Here is a 22,558-nt window from a genome sequence, read left to right as displayed (position 1 = left end):
AAGAAAATAAATGTTTGTCCTTGGAGTACAAAACCTTTCACTTAATAATGATTTGTTTTGTGCTTGGTGTCTGTGATGAATAGCAACAACTGAGAGTAGAAAGTTCAGAAGAAACGCTGAGCCTTTCAGGCAGACTTTTTCAAGAAAGCAGCACTTGGTTATGGATCAAACTGAAGTCAGACATAAAATTTACAATACTTCTGTCTGGTCCAGTTGCGTTTAGGCTTATAGAGAATATTCTCTACCATCCACTTATACAGCATTCTCCAACATATGAGTCCTTGATCAGGGTTTAACTGATGTCCAAGTGTAAATGAGGTGTCTGGATGAACTACAGGGAATTGGTGCACGAGATCTGACAGTGGATAGAAGTTAGACGTCAAGCACAAGCAGCAACAAGCGTTTCTGTTTAACATATATAGAGAAAGGGGTGCGCACAAACACACACACATTATATCAATATTAGGTGAAAGGAGTACAACTTTTTACCCTTCTTTCACAGACGTGTCAAACAGAACTAGCCTCTCTTTATCTGCGTGTTGACTCAACCTCCAAGCAGCAGCCTCTGCTTTGACAAAGTCCACAATGGCAGATGCTGAATCCGTCTCCTGCACAATAGCAGTGCAAAAATCAATGTAATAGAGCAAAACAGTCCTGAACGACGGCAGTGAATGAGCTCCGCGTTGCTGTAACACAAAGCGCGGCTCATGAAAGTGTTCGTGACACGCCGTGCAGGAGTCAGTGTCTTTGACTGTGTTATTTAAAAAGCGCTCTGTGTATAAACAGCTGCCGATCTTTGTATTCTCAAGATGAGCTTTATTTTGACAGCTCCTTTCTTTTAAGTGGCTCCCATTCCTGCCAGGTAACATGGTGCCGCATGTACTTTCTGGGTGATGCAAGATGCAGATAACTGAGGACAGATCTTTCCCAAACTTATTCAGCTCATCTGAAGTGTTAAACTGGCCTGCTCTCACACCCTCAACCGCTCACGTTCGGCTTAAATCCTTGACGTTTGGGACACAAGGCCTTGACATGTCAGGTCTGTTCAACACATCAGAAATTCTAACTGAACCATAAAAATTTGAAGAACTGAAAAATGGGTCTCAGTCTGTGGCAGCCTCCCCAGCACAGAGCAGCGCAGATATTTTCCTCCTCTTGCGGCATCAGTTCAGTTCAGTTGTCCCAAAAGAATACCAGTCTGCTACTGTACTTTGTTTTGTTCCGAGTGTGTACGGTATCCTTGTATGGTGCTGCTTTTGGTTTTTGTATTGTGTTTGCTCACTGTGTGAGTGCAAACAGCTTCAAACCACAGGAAAAAAAAAAAAAAAAAAACAAAAAAAAAAAAAATATATATATATATATATATATATATATATAGATATAGATATATATATATATATATATATATATATATATAGGTAGCCCCGGTCAGCTTATGTTTACATTGCATTTCATTAATCCAAACCCAAGTTTTGTGTTGCAAATGAAGACAGGTAATATTTACAGGAAACAAACTTATCTCAGGACATGAAGTTTGGCTACACTCAGATTGTACTCAAAAGGGCTGATCGCCAGTGTTGACCTGTTATTTTACCCCCGCTAACTTTTTTTGGGTTGCCAAAACTTCTCTGACAGATCATCGCTTTTAAAGATGGTGTGCTGTTCATCTGGAATAAGGGGCGTGTATTTACAGTCCACCTCGATTTTGATTTGATTCACTCCAGGGGCCCGCGATGGATATGACACAATATCATCAGCCCATTTAACATGATCAGTTAAGAAGCTGCCATCGCTTTATTTCATGCAACACACAAATAATTGTAAAATTTTAAATGGTTATGTGTTATGTTTGACTTTAAACAGACTCCGCCAATCAGACTTTCCCTCTGCTCATAGCATAAACAAATTACATATGCTATGGATGGATGTTATTGCCCCATTTGGAGTCCTGTTTCTGGCTAAATGCTCATGTAAGACCAATATTCACTCCCTTTTAGCTCTGTTTTTGGTCTCTACCAACTCCTTATATCTGGCTCTTTATCTGCTTAATGTTTCCCTTCTCCTCGCTAAAGGTGGCCATCGGCATCTTTCATCAGCACGTAGTGTAAAGTGGGTTTTGTTGCCAGACAGCTAAACAATGAGCTGAACTCACTATTAAACTCCGTATAGCTGAGAGAAGCTGCAGAGTCGGGTGAGAATTCTCTGTAACATTTTGGCAGGTAGCAATCCCACAAACCACTGATACATTTGTATGTATCATATTGTAGGCAATATACAATATGTACCACATCACGTTCGGATTACATGTTTATGACCTGACCTGTCAAATCCAGAGGTGGAGGGGGCAGTGGTGGGGTGAAGGCGACAAGGCTGCCAAGCCAATGACTGCAGTTCAAGACTGCGTTTCAACATTTATAAGCCTGAAACCTGTGGATATTTTAAAGGAGACAATTCCCAGCATTGTTTATTGCGAGAAAAAATGGATAAGTGGCAAGGTGTTGAGACATCTCCAGCTGTTTTGGTGGCAGCAAATCTGGATGTTTTTAACAAAATCCCAGGACATCTCAAGCCGGGTATGATGTGACCAAAACCAGACTTTTTAAGCCAAAACATGAGCTAATCCTGACCGAGTGGTTTTTGTGCCTAGACACAGTGATGTCACAACATTAAATAGAAAATTTACCCAAAACAGCATACAGTTGTAACGTATCTGTGGTTTGCATACATTTATATTGTCAACATTTATTCTGGTGTTTATGTTGCATCTGACACATTGTTAAAAAACAACTAACAAAAACCTGATTGTAGCCACGTTAAAGGTTTGGTTTTGGCATCATTGTGTTTTTTGGCAGTGCCGTTCATCGCGTTACTAGGGAGATTCCTGCTATCAACACATCCAAAAGGCTGCTTTCACATCAATAGAAAAAAAAAAAGCTCTACAATATAGACAACATAAGGTGCAAAAGTACGGCTCGTTATGTTGCTTCTCTTTCACACTTACAACCTGGAAAATAGGCAGGCCGACCGTGCGCAGCAGACCATGGTAAGACGAAACTGTAAAATATCCCCGGTCAAGCTCAGAGTTGAAATCGAGGTCAGACACTGTTCCACTTGGTTTAAAAGTTTAGCGCTTATCCGGAGTTTGGTGTCACCAGCCGTTCAAAATGTCATCACCTGTTTCTAGAGGCATTGTAATGTGACAGCGCATTGGGCATTTCCATGTATTGTATTTATTGAAAGAAGGATCCTGTGCGCGGTGGATGGACCTGGGCTAACCTGCTCAGAATATTCCCTTCCATGTCACGCGTGTGAAAGGTGTATTCATGTGTTTCCTCGAGCCCTGATGGATAAAAAAAAAAAAAAAAAAAAACACAGACGAGGCACACTTTTACACTCGGTGTCAGTCATTCTGTGAGGCAGGAAAGCATAGAGGGAGGCATCTATAAAACAAACATGGTAGCAGCAGTGGAAGGGCACAAGTGGCAGGATGGGAACTGCTGCCAGACACATTACAAGGAGCTCTAATGAGGGAGCCCACACTCTCATCGCCCCCCCACCACCGCCACCACAGAGGAACACGAGGCGGGAATTAATTGTGAGGGCGATGATGGCGAGCGAGCTGAGGAGCAGGTCATTACTGCACGCCTCCTCCTGGAGCGCCGCGGGCAGAGCGTGGAACGCCACGCTACTTGCACAATTCCCATGATCCCACAGGAGGAGGGGGGGTTGTGGGGGACAGATAGCAGGAGGGGGAATGAAGGGGACAGAGAGAGAGAGAGAGAGAGAGAGACAGGAATAGGAAAATATACTGGAAGAGGAGGAAGCAGCTTCCTCTTTGTTGGAAAGGAAAATATAAGAAAATGTATTGATTCATGGCAGTGTACACTACTGTGATGGTTATTTCTCTTCGTCTGATGTATACTGTGGACCTAATTCTCATTATCCTGTCTTTGACGCGTATTGTTATTAAGAAACAAGCAAAAATGTTGCAAAAAACCGACATCTTATTTGTCGCTCCAGGTGCTTCTTTTCCATTTTTCCTCTTAATAAATCATCCACCGTGAGCTTGATCATTACCGGATTTAATTTGCAATATGACATTGCAAGGTGGACACTGTAAAATAAAATAAATAAATAAATAAAACGCTGTTGGGAAGATTGTTCAGTAATGAAGTGCAAAGAGCAATGGCAAAAAAATAATACGACACCTCGCAGTCGAAGGAGAAGCGAAAAAAAAAAAAAACAGCCTCGCATCAAGGTAATGATCAGATCTCCTCGTGCTTCACTCTTCTAATCTGCAGCCAGTGTAATAACTGACTCTTTGTCATTTCTCTTTGTGTGCTTTGTCGCCCTTATGAAACCTGTGACATCAGATTGAATGCATTGGACACATTGCCCTCTAGTGGATGTTCAACGTATGTAGGAAAAATGTATATCACAGCTGGAGACAAAAGTGACTCGCATCTAGGATCTCTGCAAATTCAACAGCAGATGCGAAGGGACTAAGACAATTAAATGGTCGTCCTCTGTGGTGAGGACGACTCATAGCAGCATAGATCGGCACGGAAGTGTATTTATAGCAACAGTAGAAAACATATCATTAGTCCAGTGTGGATGTGAGTTACAGTGGCTGTGACAAATACATGTATTCATGAATCACGATAAACACGTGAATTCAGGTACAATTCTTTTCACATTGATCACAAATGAGCAGATGAAGACAAAATTGCAACAGATTAGCTGAAAAGGGATTTAAAAAACAAAAACAAAAACAAAAACAAAAAAACATAAATTCAACCAATCTACGCAACTGGTGCTGCTAAATTACATTCTCTCCTTAGACACGGAAAATTCATTATGACTCAGTAATTAAATACAAAAACAGATACACAAGCAAACTGACTTTTCTCTGCAACCCCCTCTCTCCTCTCTGCATCCCCCCCCCCGCCCATTAACCGAGGAGCTTTTTGCGTTATCTTAACTTATAACGAGAGAGCGCAGACACACCTCTTTGATGATGTATTTAACGACCCCATTCAGCGCCTTCCCTTTTTCACGACTTTCATGACTCGGAACCCTAATGAGACCAGTGCTGTTGCCTTGGGGATGGCCAAGCCCATTGCATTAGCACATGAAATCATTTAGGCCATGTCTCCCGGAATGAAAATATCATTATGGTGAAGCTCTCTGTAAAAGTGTGCTGAAAGCCTGCTGATGCCAAGTGTTTTTTCTTTTTTTTTTTTTGTTTTGTCCTGATGAACTATTCCAAAGAGCCGGGAAGGGACACAGTGTGACAGGACCTGAACTGTTCTCTGCCACCCAAAAACACAAAACACAACAGAGAAGCTGAATTTAACCAAAAGTCAAAGATCTCAAGTTGGATGTTCTGCCTGGTCCACGGAGACTTAACCATTGATGTGTTTCTATTTTAATGGCTATTGTTGGTCTGCTTCAAACGTAGATGCTCCAGAAAAGTATGGAAAGTTATTGCACCGAGGATTTATTGAACTGAACTGGGAAAAAGGGTGTTTAAGTGTGCTGCTCCCTTTGTTTGGAAATCAGCTGCAAAATTACCTGGATCTTCAGTAGCTGGTCTCACTGGACAAGTCTAAAATATATGGCGAGCACCGTAGAAGATCATTTCCTTTTAAAAGTTCCTATACACGCATTTATCTATTCTGAAGCAGGAGTGTATTCCAGCATATGGAGTAAAAGTGTGGAGGTCTCTGGACTTAAAATGCTGCTCAAACATGCAATTTAAGATAATCTTTAAAAAAAAGTAATAATGGGATACTATGAACTTTTTGAGTAACATTCATATTCAGATGACTGTAACGGATTGTAGCTGAGTTTGTTTTGTTGAATTTTATGCAGTTTGTAGAAAGAAAAAGGTGAAAAACAAAGGGACTGTCATTTGTAGCTACAGTACCTTATGTTATCACTAAGAAAGTGGCAAGCAATATAATTTGTTTTCCTTTTCCTGCTTCTGTTTTGTTCATGCAATGTGTACTTGTTGGTGTAGGTGTTTTATTTGTCTTTTTTAAAAAAAATATAAGAGAGAAATTAGTAAAATAAACCAAATGAATGAATAAATGAATGAGGTCTACGTGAGTTCTACATAAAACAGATTGTAGATGAAGTCCACAGCATGTGTTATTGTTCAGAACATCATCATAATAGGGGGATTTAAATTGACTTTCAAAATGTTCATTTAGACCATTTTCAACCAGGTTTTGCAATGTAAACTTATATGTGAGAAGTTGTTCATCGCTGCAAAGATTATTTGCAGTTTCTCATACATCCATGAGTGCTTGACACTGCTGTATCTGCATGAGGGTCGACATGCTGGTCTAACGTGTGATTTTAGCTCTAAGAATAAGTCCTGGACTTTTCTGAAAAAAAACAAAAAAAAACAAAAACAATAAAAAATAACACCAACATTAATTCCCAGACCTAGACAACTAAGATGGAACACAATTTGTTGCGCTGTTTAATTTTTGATTCGTCTGTTACTCATCTTGAACAGACTTCTTGTTATACGGTATGTTGTGTTTTTGCTGTGTGTGGACCGCAGGAAGAGAAGCTGCTATCTTACTGGCAGCTGCAGGGATACAAAATTGAATGAAAACAGACAGTTTGAGTCACAGTGACGTTTAATTTCCACCACTGGCTGGAGTCTTTATGAGACATGTGTTACGAGTCAGGAATCCCCCTTTAACTGACAATTTAACGCAATATTTGTTGACATCATCAGTCAGATCAGATTTTTCTCGTTTGGTCTATCAGGACAACACTTGTGCTGTCATGTCTTGTCTTATTCATGAGATTTTACCAGTCGGTCACGTGACACAATGTTGTTCACAGCTCAAGTCCCTCCGTTTGCTTGACCTCACTGTACGGGAGGTCTGGCTCACCCAGACGACGCTTTTATCACAACCACATCAGAGAGCTACAAAGCATCGCGGCTCTACAAGCATTCGCCACTCGATAATCTATGAGTCATCTTGAACCTCAGCCGCTGCAGGATTGAGACCGAGGGTCAGAGGTCAGGCCACATCACAGGGATTCAAAACATGTTTGCTGCTTTCTGCAGATTTGTCCTGATAAGGAGGATTTCCGCACCCTACGCGCTATTCCACCTGAGAAGATAAGACTTTAAATAGGGTTTTTTCTCAACACCGTCTTCCTATGCAAATTTGACTGTGAGGATGAGTTTTTAGAAGACAGCCTAAAATATCTGATTAAAGATGATTCCAGAGGGTCGGCGCTAAATCGGCAGCTGCGACCACCTTTTGTTTTGTTTTTACATTTTATTTTGGGAAGGGCTTTGAGTGGAAGGGACGTGAGTGGGTTTTTAGATTTTGTCAACTTAGTGTGGATGTAGCCTGTGACAAACAGGTGGGAAAAGAGGTCAGACACACAAATAGCAATAAAAACCTTTGTTATTTTCACCCAAAACACAAAGGTTTAAGTTTAAGCATCACACTGTTTGCTCACCTTTGTTAACAGTCACAAAAATATCCTTTAAATGTTCTGAACCCTTGTGAAATGTGCTTGTTTGTGTTGATTAAAGGATAGGTTGAGGATTTTGTCCGTCTTGAAACAGTCAGGTGCACATAGGTAGATTGAAACATGTTTTGCTCGCTGCAATCGTTCCTCCTATGCATACTGGCTATTTCCCCACATGGATGTGATGGGAGACAAAATAAACAGTCCTTATTCAGCAGTCTGAGACAGACAAATCAAGAAAGTATCTTCCAAAGTGCCAGTCCTTTTGAGTACAACATTCCATCGTTATGTTATGAAAGAACCAATCACAATGTTTGTTTACGAAAACATCCCTGAAGAAAACCTCTGCAGAGAGCAAACAGGGGCATGGAACCACTGGGATATACTGTCGACTGAAAGAAAATTTTAAGCCTTGTTAAGTTGTTGCGGGTAAAGATAGAGAGTAGAGAAGGTTTGGAGTCTTAGGTGCAGCAGAAAAGTCAGATAGTTCCGACTGATGTGTTTAATTATCTTTATATAGCCGTGATGAACGATGATATCTGTGTGTGTCATCGGTATCGGCCGAATCCGGCTTTAAAATGAAATATCAGCATCGGCATTAAATAGACTTTTCTGTTAATAAGACAGGCCGATCAGACGGCGCTTTAATTGTGGGAACCGTTAACTTGGTAGTTTTCTTATTTATGCCCGGTGAATTAATAGCATTGCACGTCTGCACCTGCCACCGGGCCGTCAGGATAAGAGCGGGCATAATAACATGTTATTCCACTTCAGGAGAGACTTGATGTTCTCTGCAATTAGGTGGAGAAAAGCGTGTAATAGCGGTGGCATCGTCAATCAGCCAAAATGAGTTGTAAGATATCAGAATAATGGAAATCTGCAAAAATTACATTCAATATACACTATGTCTCTCTCTCTATATATATATATATATATATATATATATATATATATATATATATATATATAGCTTAAAGTCAACGGCCATATGGTGATTGTTGGTACGACGTCACAGTGATTCGATGTATATCACTGCAGCACAGCAAAGGAAACACTGTCCAGGAGAAACACAACATATTCTGTATTAAAACGACTAAACTCAGACTGCTCAAGTCTCATGAAATCAGATAAACTCTGGAATACATTTTTACACAGAATGAGGTCTGAGGGTTTTGTCTCCCAGGAACAAATCTCATATCCTCCCAGTATGAAGAGGAAAAATGGTTACAGTGTGCAAAAACTCTTCCAGTTAAAATAAAAAAAACGTGACCCTCCCTTTTAATTCCTAAAAGACTAAACCTTTAACCAATCGTCTTTTGACAGTTAAGTTCATCCTATATCCTGGGCTGCAGGCTTTACATCCTCTCCTTTCTTTGCTGAACCGCAGACCTGCAACATTTCAATCCGCCACAAATATCTGCAGCACCACAAAACATGATAATTTATGTAAGTGCCTGTTTGTGTGTTTGTGAGTGGAGGGGGGAGGGCGGAGGGGGCATACCAGGGAGCGCTCGTGTTTGTGCGTAAATCATGTCTAACCATATGCTGCCTTCCTCCGCAGCAAACACGCAGCCGAAATTGATCGTCAACCATCTCCTGCTCACAACAGCGTGGGCAGAGGGAGAGCAAGGTCACAGCCAAGGACTTGCCACAATCAGTGACGGGCTGCGGAGGGGGGCTTATGTGTCACGCCACAGCTGTTACGCTACGTTCTCTGAGTCACAAGCACATCTTTACTGCTGCAAAACATCACCTTAATTACCTTAATGCCAGGCTGTCTCTCCCCGTCTGGATGAATTCGGCTCTGGATGCCTTAATCTGAGCCTAATCTCCACCATCCTCGCACACTGTTTTGGGAGTGAAATCATAGCTTTGCCTTTCTTATCTGTTTTTATTTCCTGTCAGGTTTAAGTGGTTTATGGTTCAGCAGTTCTGACGAAGGGAGGTTTGTCTGGTGATAGACAACATGGCTGGGGGCGGCTGTTGCGCCGTGTGCTTGTCATGCTGAACCAAGCCCGGAGCAGGTGAAGGGTTGATTTCATGTCTGTGCTATCTAGAAGGACCGTCTCAGCTGCCAATGCATAGATAAGCAAGGAGGAGGCAGCTGCTGCTGCCGCCGCCACTGCTGCTGCTGTGCAGCTGTGTGACTGTTCCTGAAGCTCGAGCTGCAGGCAGCTCAACAGGCTGCCGGTGCAGCAGCCTGACTAACAAGCTGAGCGACAATCTTGAGCAACTGCAATGTTTTCTGTCCTACCTCCAGAAGTCTGAGCAAGGTGCAAATGTTCATCCCTTTTGAAAGCAGCATTATTTCTGTGCCGGAATAAGAATTAAACATCTGATATTATACTTACAGATGTGGATCATGTGCACTATTAATAGATAGATGGGTGACAATAAACATAAATAGTCTCATAAAGGTGTTCAGAGTCACTGCTCCTTGTCACAGATTTTACAAATCCGCTGAACGTGACCAACATTCTTCGTAAAGGATTTCCCTCCTTTGGTATTTTGATGATGGTGGTGACACATGCAACGTATGATTTGCACATTCTCAGAACCCTTTAAACCTTTAAGTGGCCTGACCTACTTACATATTTTTGCCTGTGTTGTATAACTTTGAACTAAGGTTTGTCACCGGTCTATATAAACACATTAAGATCCACTGCTGGTTTTATAGTGAATACAGCTATATTTGTAAGTCTTTGTTGAAACATGACAGTTTTTTGGAATCACTGAGTGTTCACTTTTGTTTTTTAAGAACCCAGCCACACCACACATAACCATATCAATACAGGCCATGCGTGTCTTTAATATAGTCGAGCCTATAAGTCTTAAGTTCCCTGTTCCCTGAAATGCGAAACGTATTTCCTTGGCCGAACGATGAAGCCTGATCCTCAGAACGCACTTCAGTTTACATTCTTGAAACACATATATTCATGTGTTCCTGGTTCTGTGGACTTCTGTAAAAAAGGGCACAGAAAAATAGATGTTTGTCTGGTTATGTCATTACTGACTACACTTTAGAATGTATCTGGATAGCGTGTTTAATATGACTAAATTCCACAAATAAAAGTATTTATTTTCACCTCATGATATATCAGACTTCGATCCTTTGTCTGCTCATCTCTGTGTCCAATTCATTCAAGTATTTGAAAAATTTCTAGGCTAGTTCATTGTTCTATAGAGGTTATTTGGGCATTTTGTTGAAAGTAACTAAAAAATGGGGTAATACGTAATATTCTACGCAGATATTGCATTATATATAGCTTTAAAATGATGGTAACTAGAAATATGTAATATACTGCATTATTGAAAGTAACTTGCTGAACACTGATTACTACCCACAACTGGTTTTCCCACTAGTGACGATGTGTAAACCCTTCATGACATAATAAGTATCATAGCACGGCGTGTTTGGCTTGGGGACTAGAACCCAAAGACATGCCTTGGTAGTGACTTGTCAATCACAAGTCAAATCAAGTCAAGTCAAATGTATTATCCCACGGGGGGGAAATTAAGTTGCAGCCAGGTATTAAAGAGACACACAACACACAAGATAATAAACAAGGTAAGGTTCTTCTAGTTTACTGTAAATGGGAACATAATCTAAGAAATGAAAAACATGCTGTATTGAAGAAGACTACAAACTAGTGTGAGACCATAAAAGTATAAGGAAACTATTAACTGAGGTACTAAATCAAGTGAGAAGTTTGGTCATTTTCTCATAAGCTTACATACAATCAGGCCTCTTTTTAAATCCAGTGGAGTCGCCCCCTGCTGGCCACCAAAAAGAATCCAAGCTCTGCCTATATTACTGTGTTTAAGAGTTTACATAAAATTCATAATAACCGAAATTGTACCGTATACAGCACAATACATAAGTGATACATAGTGTTTGAGTAACAGACACACCACTAAAAGAAGTAGACCAGCTACATTAAAATGCTGCTAACACGATGACAGGTACCATTCTGCCTGCAAGTACTTTAATGTGTTCCCTTAGACAGTATTTGGCTCGTAACAAACTTTTAGTCAAGTCATTTTTTTTTAATGCAGAACTCTTTACTTGCACCAGAGTTGTGGTATTGTTACTTCCTTCTTTCATCACCAACACTTTTTGAAGCAATTCTACTGAAACATCTGACTTGAGTAAAAGTAAAAGGGATCATGTTGAAATATTACTTTGGTAAAAGTGACAAGTGACACACACAATTACTACTTGGGTGACAGTCTTCAATATTAGGAATATAAGGGTGTGGCTGTTACGTGCTCTGGCTGCTGCTGCAGAGCGTCTGCCATCGGGACATTTGGCAGGCGGGTGGGGGCCGAACCGTAGGAGGCCACCTGTAGGAGGACGGTGAATCAGAACGTTGTTTAGACAGTGTGGGGACATTAAAGCCTGCTGCTGCGGTGTGATGTGACATTAACAGTCACAAATGTCAAGTGCCAGCTGTCTGCACGTGGAGTGGCTGCTGCTCGTGTTTGTTCATTTACAGGCGCAGATCGTATCAGTGTTGAAAGAACAACTTGTGCCTCTTGCAAAAAAAAAAAAAAAAATCCTGCAGATTTTCTCTTACTTGAATATTTCACTTTAGTTCTTTCACTTTAGACTGGAATATATACATGAAATAAGAAGCGAAAACATTTACTTTTAGGTGCAGAGGGTCAATGAAAACTGTGGATTTCTTTTTGTAAATTCCAAAAACTGCAATCAGGTTTCACAAGAGACAACTATCTGAAAGGAAACACGAGCCAGCTCATACTGAAACACTCGGTCCGAGGATCTGATGCATTGTAGGTCAACATGCTTCACCAGCAGGGGTCATCGTTTGCTCGGTGCCAAACACCAGAGAATGCAGTTAAACAGTGGGGACTCGGTGCTTTTTGACGTGTGCACCCTGTCGACTACATTTTAAACCTGATCAGCCTGGGAATTGTGTAAAGTTCGATGAAATTGTGTGACACAGATGCACAGCGGGTAGGGATAGTTTCTGTTGCGCTTTCTGTTGATGTTAAACATGTTTTTTACCCCACAAAGGAACCGACTATCTCAGATGCAGGCGCTTAAAGCAAGTTCATTGAGAAAACAAGATGCTGCACAATGCTCTCGCTCACTTATTAATAATATTAACTTTTCGGCTCCTGTGAAGCCTCAGTTAAGAGTTTTTAAAACAATTCCTGCAACCAGGCATGTGATTCAAGTCGTGGTTCAAGTCTGATAAAGAGAGAAGACAAGGTTAAAGTACATGCCTAATAATGATATTATTGGCCAATTTTATTAACCTGTATACAATAGTGTGAATTTAATCTCAGTATTCTAACTATTGGTATTCAGGGAAATAAATGTAATCACACAAGAAACAGATTTATTTCTTCTAAACCAAAAGAATATTACCTCCCCCATCCCTCTTAAACACCAGCATACTGACATTTCTGAGACTCAAGTCAGCCTTTTTCTGTCGCGCACAGTTGCAACTGATCAAAAGAGTGATTTGAGTCGAGGTCACATGACTCACATCCACATCTCTGCCTACAACAACGATCTGAAACAGATAATGTTCCAGCAGCATGTATGAGACTACTTTTTCTCTTTTCAATACAACGTCTCCAATTTTTACAATACCGGGTGCAATATTGCCTTTTATTACTTCTCCACAGCAGTCTATATTTAAGAAAATAACTTTTCCCATTTAGTTCTAACTGTAGTTCACTTATTTTTCCCTTAATTCATTGTTACTGTTATTCTATTTGGTTCTGATGTCTGCATTAACTCCTTTTGCACTCTTATTTAGTGTGTTTTTGTATTTCTTATGTTTCTGTTTCTTTTTTGTGTCTCTTACTGAGAGTCTCTCAATAACTGATAATGATGTGTGTTCAATCTGTCACATCATATCTTATATAAAAGAAGAATACAGAAAAGTAAAGCTGTGACAAGTAGATTAAAGGAGCACTATGTCGTTTTGGAGAAGACACTAAAACTGAGAATTTTATGATTTAATTTTAATATTTACAAAATCAATGTGGTAATAATACAAACTCAGACATATCTATTTTGTCCTTAACTGAATAAACAAGCTGTTTTCAGGGGAAAATAAGGTCCCTAAAACACTGTTTGAAGCTAGAAAGTTGGCAGGGTCCGCCAAGTATAAACAAAGTACATAGTATGAGATTGCGTTGTTCCTTAAGGTCAGTGTTTAGTCAGTCATGAAAACAAAGACGGGTTGTTTTTTTGTTTGTTTAGGCATAAAAAAAGTCAATGAAGATCATTCTCTTCTAAATTAAAATGTGTTCCCCAAAACTACATACAGCACCTTTAACATTGCTAATTCTTAACTGTCCATATGTGTGACACCTTCATTTCAACCTGTCTTTTTTTTTTTTTTTACTGCCTTTCCTCTCTTGGTTTATAGAAGCTGTAACAGGCTAAGTAGCTTCAATCTGCACCAAAAAACAGAAACTGTGTCACAGCAGTGACCCAGGCGATGATTCCCCTCTGGGAAGGAGAGATGTGTGAGGCGGCTGAGAAGCTCGTATCACACAGCTGGTAAAAAGGGCTTCCCTGCTCTTAACAGAGGGCCGTGCCTGCAGAGGCTTCAGATGGGGGGGAGGCGGTCTGAATTAAAGGGAGGATGGAAGCACCTGCAGCCTGAATGCGGGAACCAGCTCTTAAACCTCTCAGGAGCAGTTGGTCGCCACGGGAACAGCGGCAGGCCGTGATTGGCCTTGTCCAACCCTGCTGTGCCCGGGGAGGACCTTCTGTGAATGGTCAGGTGGCACACGCAACGCGGACAGAGAGGCGTTGTGACGCGGGAGCAAAGTCCTGGGATTTACGAATGTGCAGAAGTTTGGATAAAACAGCACAAATATTTTATAATTCTGTGCCTCGTGGAGCTCAGCGAGCGCTCTCCAGTTACTCTCCCTCTCTTTCATTAAAACCCCCGACCCCCACCGGACCCCCTGCTGTGGCTTAAACAATTAGGCTATGTGAGACCCACACTAACGACTCTCCCTTGTCTTTTAAGATAACTACGGTAGGAGGGGCAGCCATGGGTGACATCTTGTTAGGGGGGTTGGGGGGGGTGCAGTGGTCGGCGGCTTGCTGAGGATACCTAGTTATTACCCTACGTAAAGAGTTTGTCTGTGTGTGTTTAGATTGCCCCAGGTGAGGTGTGTGCTAATACCACCGGTGCTTGTGAGAAGCGCTGGTTTTGTCAGCTTCCCGATGAGACACCCCCCAGCAGCTCCGTCGCGTCTCAGATGTCACCTTATTTCCTCCCCACCGCCAGAGCAATGTAAAGAAGGTTGTAAATCAGGCTGCCTTCATCGCGAGCCACTGAATTGAGTCTCCACCTTATTTAGGAGCAAATGACTCACACCAAATATAAAAAACAAAACATTTCAAGGCAGCGAAGTGAGGTCATGTCGAAGGTGTCATGAGTTAATTCAAAAACAATCATGAAAAATAGTGTGTATAATGCCGTGCTATATACATAGACTTGTCTTTCGTAAATAGTTTTAAACAGGGTTTCAGGAAAACAAAGATCTGTTTTTCTGAGGTAAAAAGCACCAGTACTATGAGCAGAGAGCCAAAATAAGAGAAATAAAGTGAAGCTCGTGCTTGAAGCGTGTGTCCATGGCCTGAGGGGAAGATATAAAACCAACTGACAGCAGTCATGCCGGCAGAGCTCTGCGCGAAAAAAAAAAAACACCAAGAGCTTTGTCTTCATTCAAATTTTGTGGGGAAAACCTGGTTGTTCCTAAAATACAAATTCAAACAGCGGCCAGCTTTATTTGAATTTCATGAAAAAAACATTAAAATACTCAATTTAAAGGATTGGTAATAGGGTTATTCACACAAAACAATGTAGGGGTTGCGAAGAACTTTACATTTTCTGATAATTATAAGGACAGTTAACAGTAATTCAGCTGGCTAGATCGGCCTAGTGGTTTGGAATTCAACATTCATCTGTAAAGCCATCTTTTTCATTCAGCAGACTTCATGACTTTTGTCAGTTACGTTTAGGTACATGGCAAGTCAAACGTTGAACGAATGACTCATTTCCCTCTGTGGTCTCACCACCCACTTTGATAATGTGCACTGGCGCTTTAAAGCCACAGGTTTTTCTTTTTCTTTTTTTTACATGAAAGAGCAAAAATATAGCCTGTTTAGGGAGTAGGACTATAAACCACCACAGTGACACACAGATCTAAAGAGCACAGGCCCAGATCTTTTGACCTCTGCAGGCAGACTGATCCTCTCTTTGATTTGTTTGGCATAAATCAGTACAAGTGCCAGACCCACGAGAACACCAGTTAACATCCTCCACTAGTGCTCATCGTCATCTTAAGGTGTGAAATCAGTCAAGTGACAAGTGTGCCTAAATTTTGATGACCCTGGGTCAGCGTGAGGCCGCGGCTGTGTGTTTACAGATGAGGTGACGGCACATGCCTGCAGTCCTTTGAAATGTGACAAGGTGAGAGCAATGACGAGATAATCTCTGATTTACGAGGTTACAGTAGCTTTCAGGGGAGGCAGGCCAAGTGTGACCGCTGGCAATACACATGGAAGGAGTCAACACGGCCATTTTAAGTCGCAAGCAGGATGCGCTCTGATAAATGCACCTCTAGAGCAGTGCGTCTACAAAATCAAGCCCTGCAAATTCAAACAGCAACAGATTAATTCATTCAAAGATGAAACATACACAAGCCTGCTGCTGCCTGTGAATATCAACCTGTGTTTTCACCCTGAACGCAACCAACCGAATGGAGAGATAGCTGACATGGACAAGTACAAAAACTTTGAAGTGAAGCTCAACTGTTGTTTTACAAGACAAGTTGACTGAGTGCACTTCCTTGTTTACAGCTGCCTGAGGGAGCTGGAAGGAAGCTGACCAGTCTAAACAACATCTGAAAGCCCCACAGCATCGATCACCGGGACGCTTCATAGTGGCAGTCGTGGGTTTACTGCCTTGCTCAGGGGCGCTTTGATGGCAATTGGTAAGTGTGGGGGGGGGGGGGGAGCTTCACAACTCATCTGGGGATTTAAGTTGAGTGGGACAGGAGTTTCCTAACTATCACCGGGGCTGCAACTAACAAGTGCTTTTATCTTTAAAGAAGTGGTCCACCTTAGAAAAAGCCAGTAGTCAAGTCAACGGATTGGCTTCTACTAACACCGGCTAGGTAAAACTGATGTTTTGGTTGATTTCTGCATCACCTTCTCCACGTGATGAAGTCAGCCTAACATGTCACCATGACGGCAGTTATAACTGACTAGCGTTAATGTTTGCACACTTGCCACTGTAGAAACTGCGATTAAGAACTGAACAAATGCCACTACACCCCTGGACATCCTGAAATGTCCTGTTTTGTCCACGGCCCCAAGTCATTCTCCACCGTCACAGAGGACTGAATAAACCAGAAAGTACGCATTACCTCTATGCTAACATCACAAGGCTAACACAAACACACCACTGTCAGCTGTCCACTGGAAACTGGGTCAGCATCTTATCACCCAGAAATAGAGCAGACTGACCACTTACTGATATCAGCTCAGTTGCTTTTACACTTAACACTACTTCAGTACTTACTGCGGTCCCTTGATTAAAACAATACTACCTGACAGATGAACAGTTCATGAAGGCTGTACCCTGCTGTGGTGCATGTACACTCAAGATATCAGGACCCTCTGTCTGATATCCATTTACAGCTTTTGTTTCACAATAAAGGAATAAAGACACCTGGAGGTTTCAACGTTTGAAAATGTTTTTCATGCCCTTATAGGTTCTTTTAACCCATATCTCCTCCGTTTTGTTCAGTTAAAGAGGAAATAAATGAGGACTTTTACCCAGTTTCATCTAGAGTCCTTTGGATCATATTCTATAGGTTTACTGGCCAGTGAACTGGACTCACAATCTGTCTAACGTGGTTTAAAAAATGCTCACTTAACCTGTTCAACATCCACACGAGTAACAGCTGACCTATGTAAAGCCAGAAGCCAAACCTGATGTAAAAGGGTCTAGTTTGTCTAAACAGGATCTGTGTCAAAGCTAGAGTGACTCCTCCCCCCTCCCTCCCTGCCTCTTCCCCTCCCCCATTCTGTGTAAAAACAAATCTCCTTTTCTGCTCTGCGCCTGAAACTATTGAGTCAACAAATGTCACTGCACCAAGGCAGGGGCTGCTGGGAAGGAGGTGGGGTCTCCCTTTAAGCCTTAACTGCAGCTAAAGGGAGATTATTTTCAGACAAGACCCACCTGTTAGTGGAGTAAAAAGAGAATTTAATTGTTAAGTGAATGGGGGTGTCGGTGACTGTTGATCATCCTGGTTGAAGCTGTTACCGCGTGCTGAAAAAGGACTCTTTCACAGAATAACTTAAGTCTAAATGTCGGCATCAACTGAACCGTGTGTGCAACTATGACCTTTAAATTCAGAGATTTCAAACACGCTCTCGCGCACTTTGCAAACCGAACCTCAGACTGACAGCCCTTTGTGAGGACCTACCACAGAAACCCACAACAAAAAACCACAGCTGAGGTGACACTACTCCATTACAGCACATTTTCACTCGGGGTTATTTCAACAACTTTCCAGGGGCTGAATTTCTTCTCAGTCACCCTCAGCCACCCTTTTCCTTTCACACACTGCTCCCTCTATCTCTCTCTCGAGCCCACGTGGCCAGTGTCAACAGGAGGTGGGTCTTGGCAGACACATGAGGCAAAGTAGGCTATGTAGAGTTGTCTTACACTCTAAAAATGAGCCAGCCAGCCGGGGCGAGGCGTGCCAAAATAAGACACAGACGCTGCTCGACTGGTTGAACTCCAAACCGGCCAAATCTGATCGCTGCCTTCAATATTGAGCGCCGTTACACTACAGGGGAAGTCGTGTGCGTGTGACACAGAAAGGAGGAAAATGAAAGAAGGAAGTTGAGAAAGACAGAGTTGAAAAGGGAGGGAAAAACCCTGAGTCACTCAGCTTCCTGTCTGAGAAAAGGAAGGGGGTGGAGGCATCTTGTGCTCAGCCACAGCCAGACAGTTGAGCCCAGTGCAATATTCAACATAAAGTGCACTAAGGGGGGGGTGGAGTCCTGTCCTGCTCACTGAATCCAGTCCAGTGCTTCAGGGCAGCCATCAGAGTGTGCACTATTGTGTGCGGCTGAGGGAAGAAGAAAAAAAAAAAAAGAGGAGGGAGCAGAGGAGGGAAAGAAAACCTGTCTCTTTGTGTGGGGAGGACTCAGCAGGAAAGTGATTTTGTGATTATTTGAGTTTGCCAGCAAAGCGAGGCTCTTCCCACCGACCGGCAGCCACATCTTGTCTACTCTGCGCCTCCTTCGCCTTTGCGCCAGAGTCACATATGAGCGTGCTTCTCGGGCCGGCGAACAGCGACACCCGGGCTTCTCCTGATGATGAGAGCTGACGTCAGACTGGTTTCCATGAATATTGATGTGGAGGATAGTCTGTTTCATAGAAGAACAGAAAGAGGCAAGATGGCTGCCCTTTAGGATTTGTTAAAGAGGAGATCCAGACGGTTTGTTGGAATTTCTACAAAGTGGAGGGACGTAAAAAGGAGGTGAGGATTTGATTAGTGTGTTAATACTCTGCTCAGCCCTTTCGTTGCCTTTAAACCTGGGTGTGTTTTTGGTGTTTTGTGTAGCAGGCGAGGGATAGCAAATGTCCCCCACCGTAAAAGCAAGAGCCAACATAATAAGGAGGGGATATTAGATAAAGCTACTCCAACATGGCTGACGATTTTCTTTCTTTTTTTTTTTTTTGGTGCCGGCTGAAACTGAAAGACACCTCCTGTGTTTTCCTGTGCGTTTTGTTCACTCAACATTCTTGCAGCTTTTGAACGCATCATAGAAAATGGTGTTCTTAGACTGCTTGTTCAGTAGTTTTTTGGGGTTTTTTTGTCTTTAAGAATCATTTAAATGCCTGTGTGAAGCTCTCTGCCTTTACTCAGCATTTCAACACTGCTCTTTTGGAACGGGCACATATTATTAAAAGGTGTGTTTGAAAGTATTTGAGTGTGTACACTTGTTTATAAAGGGAGGAAACACATTTTTAACATTTATGTGTAATTATTAGCTTTTACAGAATGCTATTTTTACAGAATATGTTCAGATGCAGGCAGTGGTACCCTCAGTTAGCTTACTATTTTTACATCCACAACGGTTTATATGTTTGTCCGTGCTGTTCAGGCGAGTATATATATATATATATATATATGTATATATATTTCTATATGTATATATATATATGAGAGTAAAAAGTCCAACCTAGATGTGTCTGTCCAGCAGTGAGTGAGTGCAGAGTGTGTGCACAGCAGTGGAGCTGGACTAGCTTCTGGCTTTGTGTATCTCTGTTAATCAGCTTTCATTGCTTTCACCACTGAATGACAAGCAGACACAAAGGCAAATCCCAAGGAGAGGCGAAAAAAGAGAAGACAATTGTGGTGTTATAGTGGCAGAGTGTAGTGAGGCACACAAGGTCAGAAAAGCTCTGTAGGAAATGAAACTCTATCCTACTGCACCATTAACTGGGGGAACAAGTAAGGTAATACTGGAGCAGGTTTTTCCTCTTTGGAGGCTAAACAACCGACTGTTGCCAGTAGAGAAGCAACAAACAATCTCATTTCCCGAAGTTGATTAAACTTTGCCTTCTCGACAGGATTGGGCATGTTTAACGCCGCACAAGCGGTTAAAGGACACAGCAGTTGGTTAGCAAACAGCTATTGACAAATAGATTATTGACAGAACAAAGAGGAATGCGTGTCTGTGTCTGATATGTAATCATTTTTAAAAGAAACTGGGGCAGAACATCAGTGCGGTGACCAAATACTCGCACAGATAGAGGAACTAAACTGCAAAAAAAAAAAAAAAGGGTGATAACAATGAGGTCAACACTTCCAACCCCCAACAGTTAGTAGTTTTCTGTGTTATTAAGCACATGTTTTAGACATACATTCGTTGAACAAATGATAATAACATGTAAATTCTCAGTTGTTATGGTCCTTATCTCAATTAGCCAATCGCTAATTGGTTGTTAGCTTTTTTTCTGAATCCAAGTGCTACTGTGAGATTAACATCTGAATGGCCCATTACAATATAACTGATCTCCCTCAGGTTTGTGTATTGGGGCTTGTGTATTCCAACAGTCGTAATGTAGCCACATGGCCTCAAGTAAAATGCAAAGTAAAGGCATGCCTGCAAGGTGGAGAATAATGACTAACCTTTAACTGGCCATTGGGACTTAACAGCCTTGGCAGTCTGCAGGAATTCAGATTAGTTTGAGCCTAACACAGTGCCCCCCCACCCCCCCGAATTTAAAGCTACCAGTGAAGACTGAGAGAAATGTGTGGATAAAATGGGCTGTAGAGAAGTGAGAAGGCAGCGAAGCCAAAGCAAAGTTAGAGGCTTGATGAGAGACAAAGAAGAACAGTATCCTCTGACAGCCAAATGCTCGCCTACCTCCTCTGAATTAAGCGTGTGTTTCAGAATGTTTGTGTTTACATGCAGCGCTTCTGCGGCGGCCTTTGAAGAGCCATGTAGCCTCGACACTGCAGTACACACCCTTTCAGCTCGTTTCGGCTGCAGGAGAATCCCATATTCAGCCTTTGCGAGCCGTCAGGTAACTTTCAAACCAACAGTGGTGGTGTTTTGCCCCACTGACGCGATGGCGTGGCTGTGTTTTGATATGGCAAGCATGGTCGCCGGCTGTGGGATGTCAACACGAGCGCTTACGCGAGATGGTCTCCGTAGTATTTCTTTAAGTATGTTGTGACTGCACGAGATCAGGTGATGCATGCCTTCGCGTGTCTATTACATGCGGTGTCTCATGCGGAAGATCCGATTAGGTCATTGCAGTTGTTAACATTTTTTTTTTTTGCGATTGAATAGTTAAAAAAAAAAAAAGTCTGAGGTTTTGGATTTCTTGATTTATGGGCACATTAAACATCTCATTCCATGCTACTGTATATGTACTGCATAGTCTGGATGGACAATGAACATTTTTTTCAGACTAAATGCAAATGATTAATGGTTGCCAAAGTGTGGTTGAACAGTTTCTGCTCAGTTGCAGGATTTACAAAAGCATAAAAGTGCAGCGACAGAAAAATTGGGAAACAGGCACAACATTTTGCTGGGGGTGTTTCCATGAGCCTCTGCATGGCTGCTGTTACATCAGCAGCTGAAAAAGGCACCAGAGCCTTAATGGGCCTGCAGGGGGCTGAGTGGGGGAAGGGCCCAGATAGATCAATCACATGCACATAGCTTCTCTCATCCATCCACACCTACAGATAAAGCCGTGCGGTTGGATTGCTCCTTCGTCATGGCCCTAAGTCCCCTTTATGTCACTCCCAGGGCAAAGACAATATCACCTTTGGGAAGAATGTCCAGTTGCCATAGCGTCCCACAACAATGCTGTCCACTTACAATACCCAAGCCCTTACCCAAGCCCTCACCTCTGACCCCGCTCTGTCCAGCCCACGCATCATATTTCGAGCCAGGGGGCTGCAGCACAAATGACAGAGCAGCAGGCCCAGTGGCAGGTTAGACATTTTAGATTGCACTACCTTGCTGGCCGGTCATAGCTCCACTGCTTTCCTGAGACAAAATGGCGAGATACTGAGTGTTGTATTGATTTCTGCAATATTGATTTCCCTCTTGTATGCTATTGGGGGTTGTTTTTCTATGGAGGGCGAGGGAGAAGCAGCAAACCACAAACTCAGGGTGTTGCTGCAATGGAACCTTTGTGCCATAAAAGCAGTCACATATTTGCACACAGTTTTAAAAAAAAATGTGTTTGCACAGCATTTGACTACAACTGTGCAAAGGGAGTGACAACTGTATTGTTGATAAAAGAAAAGAAAAAAAGGTGTATTTGCTGGATATGGTTGAATGAGCTTTAGCCTCAGACAACCATGTGGAGTTCTGAGAGAAATGATTTAGCTGCATGCCATACACCACCTTATTTAGCGTTATGTGGTTTTTGCCATTTGCCAGACGATTATCAAAGCATTACATACTGATCGGTTCTGAAGCCATGTGCTTATCTCAGAA

At 42.1% G+C, this 22,558-nt stretch overlaps 2 protein-coding genes across 5 annotated transcripts in view; one reads left to right on the top strand and one right to left on the bottom strand.

The window, feature by feature from the left end:
- The window catches only part of cxxc4 (CXXC finger 4), a 77,194-nt gene that overhangs the window by 41,932 nt on the left and 12,704 nt on the right, over positions 1–22,558 (bottom strand). The gene's annotated exons all lie outside the window — the stretch shown is intronic.
- Positions 18,601–22,558, top strand: part of tet2 (tet methylcytosine dioxygenase 2) — a 30,509-nt gene continuing 26,551 nt past the window's right edge. The window contains exon 1 of one of the 2 annotated variants that reach the window (XM_037096246.1): positions 18,601–19,071. The gene's annotated coding sequence lies outside the window, so the exon portion shown is untranslated. The remainder of the gene's footprint in view (positions 19,072–22,558) is intronic. The other variant, XM_037096237.1, reaches the window with a different exon arrangement.

Source organism: Acanthopagrus latus, chromosome 1 (genome assembly GCF_904848185.1).
Source record: "Acanthopagrus latus isolate v.2019 chromosome 1, fAcaLat1.1, whole genome shotgun sequence".
In the NCBI taxonomy this organism is placed as follows: Eukaryota; Metazoa; Chordata; class Actinopteri; order Spariformes; family Sparidae; genus Acanthopagrus; species Acanthopagrus latus.
The sequence above is the reverse complement of the archived record's forward strand: the minus strand, read 5'-3'. Positions and strand labels throughout refer to the sequence as shown.